This window comes from Saimiri boliviensis, chromosome 1 (genome assembly GCF_048565385.1).
Source record: "Saimiri boliviensis isolate mSaiBol1 chromosome 1, mSaiBol1.pri, whole genome shotgun sequence".
Classification (NCBI taxonomy): domain Eukaryota; kingdom Metazoa; phylum Chordata; class Mammalia; order Primates; family Cebidae; genus Saimiri; species Saimiri boliviensis.
In genome coordinates this window covers 79,847,165-79,857,969 of record NC_133449.1, presented here as the reverse complement: position 1 = coordinate 79,857,969, position 10,805 = coordinate 79,847,165, and the positions used below count along the sequence as shown (strand labels likewise).

The following is a 10,805-nucleotide window of genomic DNA, read 5'->3' as shown; positions in this document are numbered from 1 at the left end:
TCTCTTAGCTGCCTCTGGATGGCTGCTTTTTCATTGCTATCTCTGATTTGAATCATATCTGCTCAGATGTGAAACATGGACTCTTCAATTTACACACTCATACAAATTTTAAAAAGTGGAAGGAAGGTAGAAGAGGAATTGAAATTATAGCAATCCAAACAACTTTGAGTGGAACAGTAGACACTATCATTCTTAACAAGTTCTTTGTCCATCCCACAACCAGTGTCTTACAATGACCTTTACTCTACACAGCTTCATATCATCTCTCTGGTTGATCTCTTTCCTTTCTGTCTTCCTTCCTCTTCACTCACTCTTAGAAAACTCAGTCAAATCCAAATTATTTTTTACTTCTACAGAGAAAATTTTTTTTCAAGGGCTTCAGGAAACAAAAATCTCTCCCATAAGAGTTGTGGTTATGAACAGACAGAAAAGAAGCGGTGTGCTCACTTTTGACTCATACTTAATGTTTTTTCCTAGGCTTTTAGTTGGTCTAAGTGTCCTCGTAAGTTGTCTTAGCTCAGGCTACTATAACAAAATACCATAGACTGGGTGGCTTTATAAACAAAAGAGATTTATTTCTCAAATGTATTCAGTTCCGGAGGCTGAGAACTCCAAGTTAAAGGCACTGCAGATTCATTGCCTAGTAAGGACCCACTGACGGGTTCATAAAATATGTGTCCTGATATGGCAGAAAAGGGAAGGGAGCCCTCTGTGTTTCCTTTTGTTGGGGCACTAATCATGTTCATGAGAGCTCCGCCCTTATGAGCTGTTCTTCTTCCAAAGTCCCCCCTGCAAATAGTGTAGTTCTCTGGTTGGCCTTGGACTGACACAGTTCTCCATTCTTTCTCAATTGTACTTCTCAAGAGTAACTGTAGAATGTGCTGGCAATGCCAGATCTTGACATGAAGGGGAGCTAGCTGGGACAGCTCAGGCTTTGTTCCAGTTTCCCCTTCCCTAGGATAGGATACAATGTCCTTCAGTGCTTTAGCTCAGCATCTCTTGTGACATCACAGGATGAAACACAGGACTGGCTGCTTTTCACATTCCCTCTGCTAATGTGCAAGTGGGACATGCATAGTTGAGATTCCATCCACCCCAGCCAGCTTTCCTGAGCCCTGGGAAACCGGCTCACCATGAATCCTAGCTTCTGTTGTCTCTTGCTGCCTATCTGTAAGTAGCAAATCTGCTTCATGTAATTTGTTGTGTGTGAGTGTTCTGTCTCACCAGACTCAGATAAGTTGGTAACCAGCGCACAGTGAACCTGCTTTACAAATACCATCACATATCATCACACTGGGTGTTAGGATTTAACATATGAATTTTGGGGGGACACAGACACTCAGTCTATAGCATATGTGTTCTGACATTTATGTATTTGAAAATATCTCTATGTTTGCTTTCATGCATAAGGATAACTTGACTGTGTTTTGAATTTTTAAGCACCATCATTTTGTTTACAACTCTGTAGTTGACACTCCTTTCTTTCTCTCATTTAGTGTCATAAAGAAGAATATTTGAAGCTCTATAAATATGTTGTTTTACATGGCAAAAAGACTTTGCAGATATGAGTGCATTCAGGATCTTGAGATAGAAATGGTATCCTGGATTATCTGAGTGGGCATGATGTAATCACGAGGTGCTTTCTAAGAAGGAATAAGGAGGGTCTGAGACAGAAAAACAGGAATAAGCTATAACGTTGGCTTTGAAGATAAAAGATAGGGACACAAGTCAAGGAATGCACGTGGCGTCTAGAAGCTCGAAAGTCAAAGAAATGAATTCTCCCCTAGAGCCTGAAGAAGGAACACAGCCCTGCCAGCGTCTTGATTTTAGGATTTCTGACCTCCAGACTGTAAGAGAATTAATTTATATTGTATAAGACACTAAGCTTGTGGTAATTTGTTAATCAACTATAGTAAATTAATACATGCTATCTTCAGTTTCATAAGTAAAAATATCCTCTTTAGTTATTTACATTTATATGAATCAAAATGTTTCTAGAAGGATTTTCTGTTTATCAAAGCTAATTTATTTTTAATAGAAAGAAAGTTTGATTCTTCAAAGAAGGAATATAGTCTAAACTATAGGATCTTTCCTGAAATATGATAGTTTTCCCAAGTTTGGTCGTCCGCAGAGAGCTATCCGTGCTTTCCTTGTGTTGTTTTGTGGCTAAAAAGAAATTGACACGGTTTCCGTTAACCTGATATAATTTCCTACTAGCATATATATTGTCTAGATCAACTCTTTCCTTTGTTATAGAAATAAATAACTCAAGCTCCCATGCGGTGTGAGTATGGATAATCTAATCGCTTCCCAAATAATTTCTGAGAATCCTAGGTAGGTGCTTACAAATTTTAATAATGACTTGCCACCTCTCACTACGAATCATTCTCTACTTAATAGCTAGTCTTAAAATATAGATGATATCATATTATTTTCTTATTTAAGGAAGAGTGGGCTGCTCATTTTACTTAGGAAAAGGTCAAAAATATTTAAACTCATACATTTCAGTATGGTCTGGTCTTTGCCTACCTTTCAGAATCATTTTCTTCTATCACCTCTCACTGTTGTTGTTCTGGGGCCTTACCAAATTTCTTCCCACCTCAGGACCTTTGCGTATGTCCTTTTCTCTATGAAATGTTCTACCTTTCCCACTTTGCTACCAATTCCTCATCTGTCAGGTCTCAAGTGTTTCTCGCTCACAGTGTCACTCCCATGATCCCGCCTGACTGCTAAAATCAGCTCCTCCTATTATGGCTCCTAATAGAATCTTATGGTTTTTCTCAGTGATTATTTAATAGCTGTTCTTTCTACAAGGCTCTAAGTTTTAAGAAGGCAGAGATGGCTTCTTTTATTACATTCTACCTCTTCAATCAAGCTCAAAGGATATTTGAGTGAGTGAATGAATCTGAATTGCTATTTCTGGCCATTCCATCCTACCCTCTGTTCTAGTCCATCAACTTGTCTTAGCCTTAGAGCATGATCACCATCTCTCATCGTTGTTCTTCACTCCTCAAGGCAGTGCTAAAGGAAGGCTGACACCAGGTTGCAGAGTTGTGTTTTTTGTAACTTCGTTTATTCCTTCAAAATATTTATTGAACATCTGTACACTAGGTACGATTCTAAATGCTTGGTGGTTTGCTCTTGGTGTGGGGACAAAGTTCGATGGTGCCAGGTTATTGCCCCATGAAGCCTTGCATGCATATGATATAGTCCAAATGTTTCAGTCAACATAAATGAGGCTGTGCTCCTGAAGACGTGATGCCTGAGATTTATCTTTAGCTCTAATACCTCCAAATCTCAAGGTGTGGTGGTATTAATCAGTTAATATGTTCTCTGCTATATTATGGGTACATTGCTTTTCTAGAAGAGGATGCTTGACATGGGTACTCCATGCCTTCCTTCAGTATGATCCTATCTGTACTACTTTTAACAGAAATGTCCCCACAGTGTCCTGCATATGGTCAGTATTCATCTTTCCTTTCTGTTGCTACTGTAGAATTTTTTTTCTCCTTCCCCCTTAAAAATATAATATTGGATATTTCAATGGGAATATGGGAGCAGGGAGATAAACACCTGCTCTTATCATTACATTACCAAGAAGTTTTCAAAGATTTTTTTCATCAGTCTATGGTCTCCTTACTCTCTGTTTTGCCTATTATCTATTTATTAGTTTATTTTTGTTATGAGTAGGAATTGGATTCCAGGAAAGTATTATGTACATTAAAAACTCAAGAGTATCTATGTAGCATGAATTATTCTGTAACAGATTGTCCAGACAGCTTCAGAGGAAGATTTCATGACTGGAGTAACATTTGCATTTCATAGTTGATTGAGTAGCCTCGTGAAATGAATCAGCACTGTCATAAATACTTCACACTATTGACTCACTCCAATATATTGACATTTGACTGTTCATTACCCTTATCCAATCAATTCAACATTGCTAACTTTACTTCTAGGGAAGAAGGTTTTTGTAGCCTTTTTCTCTATTACCTGGAAGAAAAGAAGAGAGAAAGCTCCATGATGTATGAAAGGGCAGTAGAAATCTGTTTTATAAGTGAATTGAAGTGGCATCAGATGAGACCCAACCACATATGTGTGAAAATAGGAAATAGGAAAATGTGGATAATATTTGGGTATAAAACTAGATTACTATGTAAAAAACACTGTCCTCAAAATAGAGTTGTTCTTTTGAACTATATAAATGGGGAATAATCTTAGAAGAAAGAATTTCCATGACAAGTTATGGTTGTTATTCATTAGAAAGACTTCATAAGAGTGGCTTATAAGTATCCTCTTAAACATCCTACAAAAATAGTAATTTTTTAAAATGTGTCTGAGATGACTAAATAAAGCATGGTCTTTTCATAACTGAGATCAACATAACATATCATTAATTTTATCCAATTGCTTACTGATGTGGTCCCAATTGTATGACCTTTTTTTCTCACCTAATGTATCTGGTAGATAGGAAGTAGAATAGAAGCAGTATTATATATCCTTTTCCACCAGGAAAAGGAAGTATTTTTGATAAAGTAATATTACTTTTGGCTTTCTATATTGCAAAAAAGGAATATCTATTTCTTTAAACTATGAAGTATCTACTTTCTATGTAATACTAAATTATCTTCCCTTAGGACCTTTTTTAAAAAAAAATGAATGTGATGAAGGACAGTGGCCATATCATTAGTTTCATTTTATACAAATAACAAACATGAATTTTTCTGTTGTAATAAGTAAAAACTGTCAAAGGTCTAAAATAAAGCATTAATCGACTCCAACCCTTTGTATTCTATATGCTGATGTAACCCAATGTAATCTGTATGGTATATGCCTTCCGCACCCTTTTCTATGTTCAAATTAATATATATTTGTATATACAGAAACAATATGTAAAACCAATAAAAGTAAATGTAGTTTAGAATTACAATTAAAAAAATATATGGTATTGACCAAAAAACAGATCTTTCTCATATATAGCACTCTATATTCTGTGTGGTTATCACACATGAGCAGTTAGTGTTAGCCTCCTACTCAAGGCTCCAGTGATTTTCTATTGTCTATAGTAGTGATGCCCAACATAACTCTATAATGATGGAAATATTTTATAATCTATACCATCCAATAGCGTAGCCACTAGCTGCATGTGGCTAATGTGCACTTGAAACATAACCCATGAAACTATGGTACTGAATTTTTCATTTTGCTTAATTAATTAATTTTATTTATTCATTTAAGACAGAGTCTCACTCTGTTGCCCAGTCTGGAGTGCAGTGGTGCAGTCACTACTCACTGTGGTCTTGACCTCCTGGATTCAAGCCATCCTCCCACCTCAGACTCCTGAGTAGCTGGAACTTTAGGCATGCACCACCATGCCCAGCTAATTTTTGTATTTTTTGTAGAGATGGGGTCTCGCCATGTTTCCCAGGCTCATCTCCAACTCCTCAGCTCAGGCAATCCTCCTGCCTTAGCCTTCCAAAGTGCTAAGATTACAGGCATGAGTCACCACTTCCAGTGTCTTGATTCGTTTACATGTAAATGGTCACAGGTGTTTCATGACTACTGTATTATGAAGCAAAGGTCTATAACGTGAAGGCTAAACTCTTTATCACTCAAGATCTTGTATAATTTTAGCTCAGACAAACTAAGCTCAAGAGCCACAGGTCCTAAAAATGAAAACTGAAAGACCTTAGATTATGTTTATTTTCTCTGAGAAAGAGGGCAGGTAGAGTGAGGGGCGCAGAAGTAGGTTTTGACTCTTGTTCCATAAACATCTGCATGTGTACAATGAAAAGCTTGAAGAAAAAAGCTGTTTGCCAAAGACACAGAAACAAAATCACCCATTTTTCGAATGAGTGTTTTAAAAGATGTAGGCCAATACCTTCCTACTTAAGAGTATTCCCGGGATTGAGAAAATTGAGGAAGTAGAATCATATCTAAGGAGATATTTACTATGCTAGGTTCTTTGCCATCTTCTCATTTAAACCTTACAAAACTCCTATAATATGTCTGCCTTCTTTTTGCCATTAAAGAAACTTTTCAGAAAATGATCAATAAACTGAATAGAAAAATGGGTAAAGCTATGAACTAAAAACTAATTTTCCAAAGTACAAATGCCTAATAAGCAAATGAGAAGTTTCTGAACCTTACTAGTAATCAGAAAAATAAAAATTAAAGCAACACAATAATTTGTCATCTCATTGGGAAAATATAAAATTCTGAAAAACAGGCAGTGTAGCAAGTATTCATTCAACAAGCATATATTTTATTGCTTGATACATGCCAATATAAGAATTAGAATATGACACACCCAAAATATGCCACTTTGGTATAAGGATAATTTTAAGGTGAAAGCAATTGAGGAGCAGCATTGATATGGTTTGCCTCTGTGTCCCCACCCAAATCTCACCTCAAATTGTAATCGTCATGTGTTGAGGGAGAGGCCTGGTGGGAGGTGACTGGATCCTGGGGGTGGTTTTTCCCCATGCTGATCTTGTGATAGTGAGTGACTTCTCCCTAAATCCAGTGGTTTTATAAGTGGCAGTTTCCTCTGCTCTCTCTCTTTCCCGCTGCCTTACGGAAAAGGTACTTGTTTCTCCTTTGCCTTCCACCATAATTATATGTTTCTTGAGGCCTCCCCAGCCATACTAAACTGTGAATCAATTAAACATCTTTCCTTTATAAACTACCCAGTCTCAGATATTTCTTAATAGCAGTGTGAAAATGGACTAATATGAGCACACACAAGAAGAATTTTCTGGCCTCCTCCTTTCTGCCTGACAGTGGTGTATAAATTTCCCTTTGTAAAGGCAACATAGATTTCCATTTGTAATAGTGTTTTCCTCTACAGCACCATAAGGAGGAGAATTATTCTTATCTGCCTAACAAAACTGACTAAACAAGCCTTATCTACCCTAGATTTCCTAGTCACTATTCCACAGTTTACTGCCTCTAGGAGCCTTCATTTCTTTTGTCTAGTCACTGCTCCATATATATTACACTTTGTTAAAATGGTATACATGTCCCCAAGTCTAATTGCTTCCATGGGTTTTCATTTGCTTTCTGTGAGACCCAATGCACATAAACAATTTAGCACTAATAAAAATACATACATCTTTTTTCCTGTTACTCTGCTTTTTGTCAATTTAATATGCAAGCCTCAACCACATAACCTTCAGCCAGTACTAAAGGTGCTGATGAAATAAGAGTGATTAACATCTCTGCTTTCTTGATAATTTGGAATAAAATTTAAAATGCCTAATTATTCATCTAAAGAAAAATGGTTGAATGAAGATACAACTACACTATGGAATATTAGAAAACATGTACAACTAAAATATGATAAAATATTTATATATTGATTAGGTTGTGGAAGCCACAATACTATTAGTTGTTAAAAATCAAGATGTGAAACAAGAAGTAATTAACTGATTTACATAAAAATAAAACAATTTTAAAAGCTATTATACAACCTGCATCATCCTGGCCAGTTTATACCCTCATTTTGAAAAGATCTTCAGCATAGGATCATATTCCAAGAAACAACTCTCCTGCAGCCAAAGATAACTGAAAGCAATGTGCATCCTTATTGCACTTCCTCAGAACATTGCCAAAAGGGGAAGTACATTTAACTCTTAAAAATGCTCTTTTTCTTTCTCTTTCAGTCTCAGTTATCTCAGAGCAGCTGTTCTCCACAAAAACTCTCATATTCCTCTCTCTTATTCCCTAAAAATTTCTCCTACATTCAACAGGATTGAATTCTTGTCTTTTCTGTTTCTCTTCTAGCCTTCTTTATTATTTTTCTCCCTAGCGTTTCTTTTTATTTCAGTATGAATTCCCTGGCTTCCTGAGATCACACCTTGTCTTTCCCCAAATCTTTACCCCAATAAGCATATGAAAGGCTCAGGATTTAGTGAGTAATTGTTTAAGGATAGAGGGATCATGACACGTGAATGGAGAGGGGGAGAATGTTTGTTATACTATTAATTTAAAAAAGCAGAATAAAAATATTATATACATGCAATTTGAGTACAACTATGGAAAGCATATAACCTAAAACCTTTTACAGGATAAAAACTAAAATATTGAAAGGAAATGCACTAAAATGTTAACAGAGATTATTTTTAAATTGTTTTTCTATGCGTGATTTATTCCTCTATAACTTCTTGATATTTTCCTTTATATTTACTATAAGCATGTATTTTATGATTTAACTTTAGTTTTTTTTTTTTTTTTTGAAACAGAGTCTTGCTCTGTTGCTCAGACTGGAGTACAGTGTTGTGATAGTAGCTCACTGCAGCCTCAATCTCCCAGGCTCCCAATCCTTCCACCTCAGCCTCCTGAGTAGCTGGGAATACAGGCAGACACTACCACACCTGGCTAATTTTTTTACTTTTTATTAATAATTTTTGGTAGAGACAGTGTCTCACTATGTTGCCCAGGTAAGGATATATTTTATAATAAATTGATTTAAATATTAGTATATCTTAAGAAATTTGATAATTGTGTATATCTCAGCTGGAATCTGTATTTTTTGCTCATTTCTAGATCCAGAGACATCTGAGTCTATTTGCCTGAAATAACAAGGAATCTTCAGTGAGATAACTCAATATAACAGGTAAGAGAAGTCAGGAAGACTAGGTTTATTCAATAACTTTTCTGATATCTAAAGGACAATAAATCTGAATATAACATAGTATCTTTCACTTGTTGCATACATTAGCTCCCAACTGCACGGTTAGGTCCTGAAATTGGCAGTGAGACTTAGAAGAAAACCTAAATGCATTAATAATATAATGTAAATACACTGTTTACATTAAAACATTGGTTATGTTAAACGTTGGTTAGCCCCTATAGTGGAAGTAGTAAAGCAGTAAAAGAAATTGTGACCCAAACGGATAAGAGAAACCTTGCTTCTGTGTGGACCACAAGTTGATTTAAGTGTCTTAAGGGCTCCAGAAAACCCAGGTCCATTTTGATGCCTTGCAAGCTACAGAGTGTCGGGGATAGAGCAGTGTGGAAGAAGGCAGCTAGCAACATTAGCCAGATATTTCCACCTAGTTTGTTAGGTAAACTATGGCTGAACAGTAGATATCAACCAAAAGGTTCATAGCAGGACAGAGAAAATGATGGAGCAGATCTGAGATAGTCTTTGGTAATGGCCAAAAATATTTGGGGAATAGAAGGTTCTTTCAAGTACCTTAATTGCAGTTGAATGAAAGGAGAGCCTTAAAACATGGCTTACATGACACACAGGAAATTGGTTTCTTACCTCTCCTCCAAATACATCAGCAACTCTATTCTTATTGAATATTCAGCTTCTGCTTAAAATTATTCAGCCAGCTCCTCTTCCTCCTCATCCAGCTCATGTTTTTGGTTACTGCAGGCATGTTAATTGGGGGAAAAAGAATGTAGAATGTAAATATAGTCTTATGATTAACCTTTTATGGTGCTTGTATTTGAGGAATGGACAGGGTAAGAATCGCATCATTTTTGGCTAGTCAATATTTGGTTTACTACATTCAATTATTTGAGAGATAATTTGATACATATTTGTATTTAGATTGGCATCAGGGCTCTACAAATTAATATCCTTAAAAAATTTTTATTGAACTTTTGACTATAAATGAAAAATTAATTCTAAGCCCCTTAACTAACTGAATGGACTCCTCTTTTCAGCCAAGAGCATTCCAAAGTTAACTGGAAACACCAATTCAGATCATGATGGAAATGGGTGGTTAGGTATCCCTCATTATACCTTCCTCCCTTTAAATTCCCACACAACTGACCAGCATTAATATTAAAGCACAGACCTTAAGACTGGCAAGACAGACTCTTTCTGGCAATAAGATACCAACCAACATGACAGATAGCAGGCCCTGAAAAAATTGAAGTATTTTACCCCCAAATATATTTCTTTGACATGTTTTGAAATGATCCTGCGAACTTTCTCTTGTGGAGAAAATCTACATTCTGTAGAGAATCCCCTTCCCTTTCCAAGTCTTTTTCCTGATCCAGGAGAGAATTAACTAAGAATCTGGCATCTTTTTAAGTCTGATAAGAAACATTTATAGTCCATTCTCTCTGAAGCCTGCTACCTGGAGGCTCCATCAGTAAACTAATACCCTTGGTCTCCATAACCCCTTATCTTAACCCAGATATTCCTTTCTGTTGATTCCAGATCTTTAGAGAAACTCAGAAACTCTTTGAATCCGCCTGTGAACTGGAACCCTCCACCTCTCTTTCAAGCTGTCGGGCCTTTCCAGACTGAACCAATGTATATTTTACAAGTATTGACTGATGTCTTCTGTCTCCCTAAAACATATAAAACCAAACTGTAGCCCAACCATCTTGAACACATGTTCTTCAGACCTCCTGAGGCTGTATCCTGGGCATATCCTTAACCTTGGCAAAACAAACTTCCAAATTGTTTGAGACTTAGATACTTTTGGTTTACATGACATACTGACATGACGTTTTAAATTATTTTTAATATTTGAATCCTTCATTTATATAAACAAGAATTATGTCATTTGGATGATTAAGTTTTTTACTTTGTAATGATCTTATATGTAAAGAATGCAGAGGACATAGAAATTTGGTCTGATTGTATATCTGATGTACTTGGAATTCCATTTACCTGAATTCTACTATTTTCAAAATTTCTATGTCAGGAACTGCTTAGCTGTTTAGAGATTGTGAGTTTGAGTGCAAATGGCCCCTGACTTTATAAAACAAAAAACTAGCTCTTCTATGGCAGGCAAAATGCTTCCACTGATGTGATCTCCGTATCTCACTTTAAATAA

General features: G+C 36.2%; 1 long non-coding RNA gene across 1 annotated transcript; it reads left to right on the top strand.

Moving 5' to 3' along the window:
• The first annotated feature begins 1,511 nt into the window (after positions 1-1,511).
• LOC141584630 (uncharacterized) lies at positions 1,512-10,583 on the top strand. Its single transcript, XR_012517788.1, has 4 exons — positions 1,512-1,849; positions 8,244-8,441; positions 8,548-8,617; positions 10,181-10,583. It is a non-coding gene; the product is annotated as an uncharacterized LOC141584630 (long non-coding RNA).
• Positions 10,584-10,805: the final 222 nt, after the last annotated feature.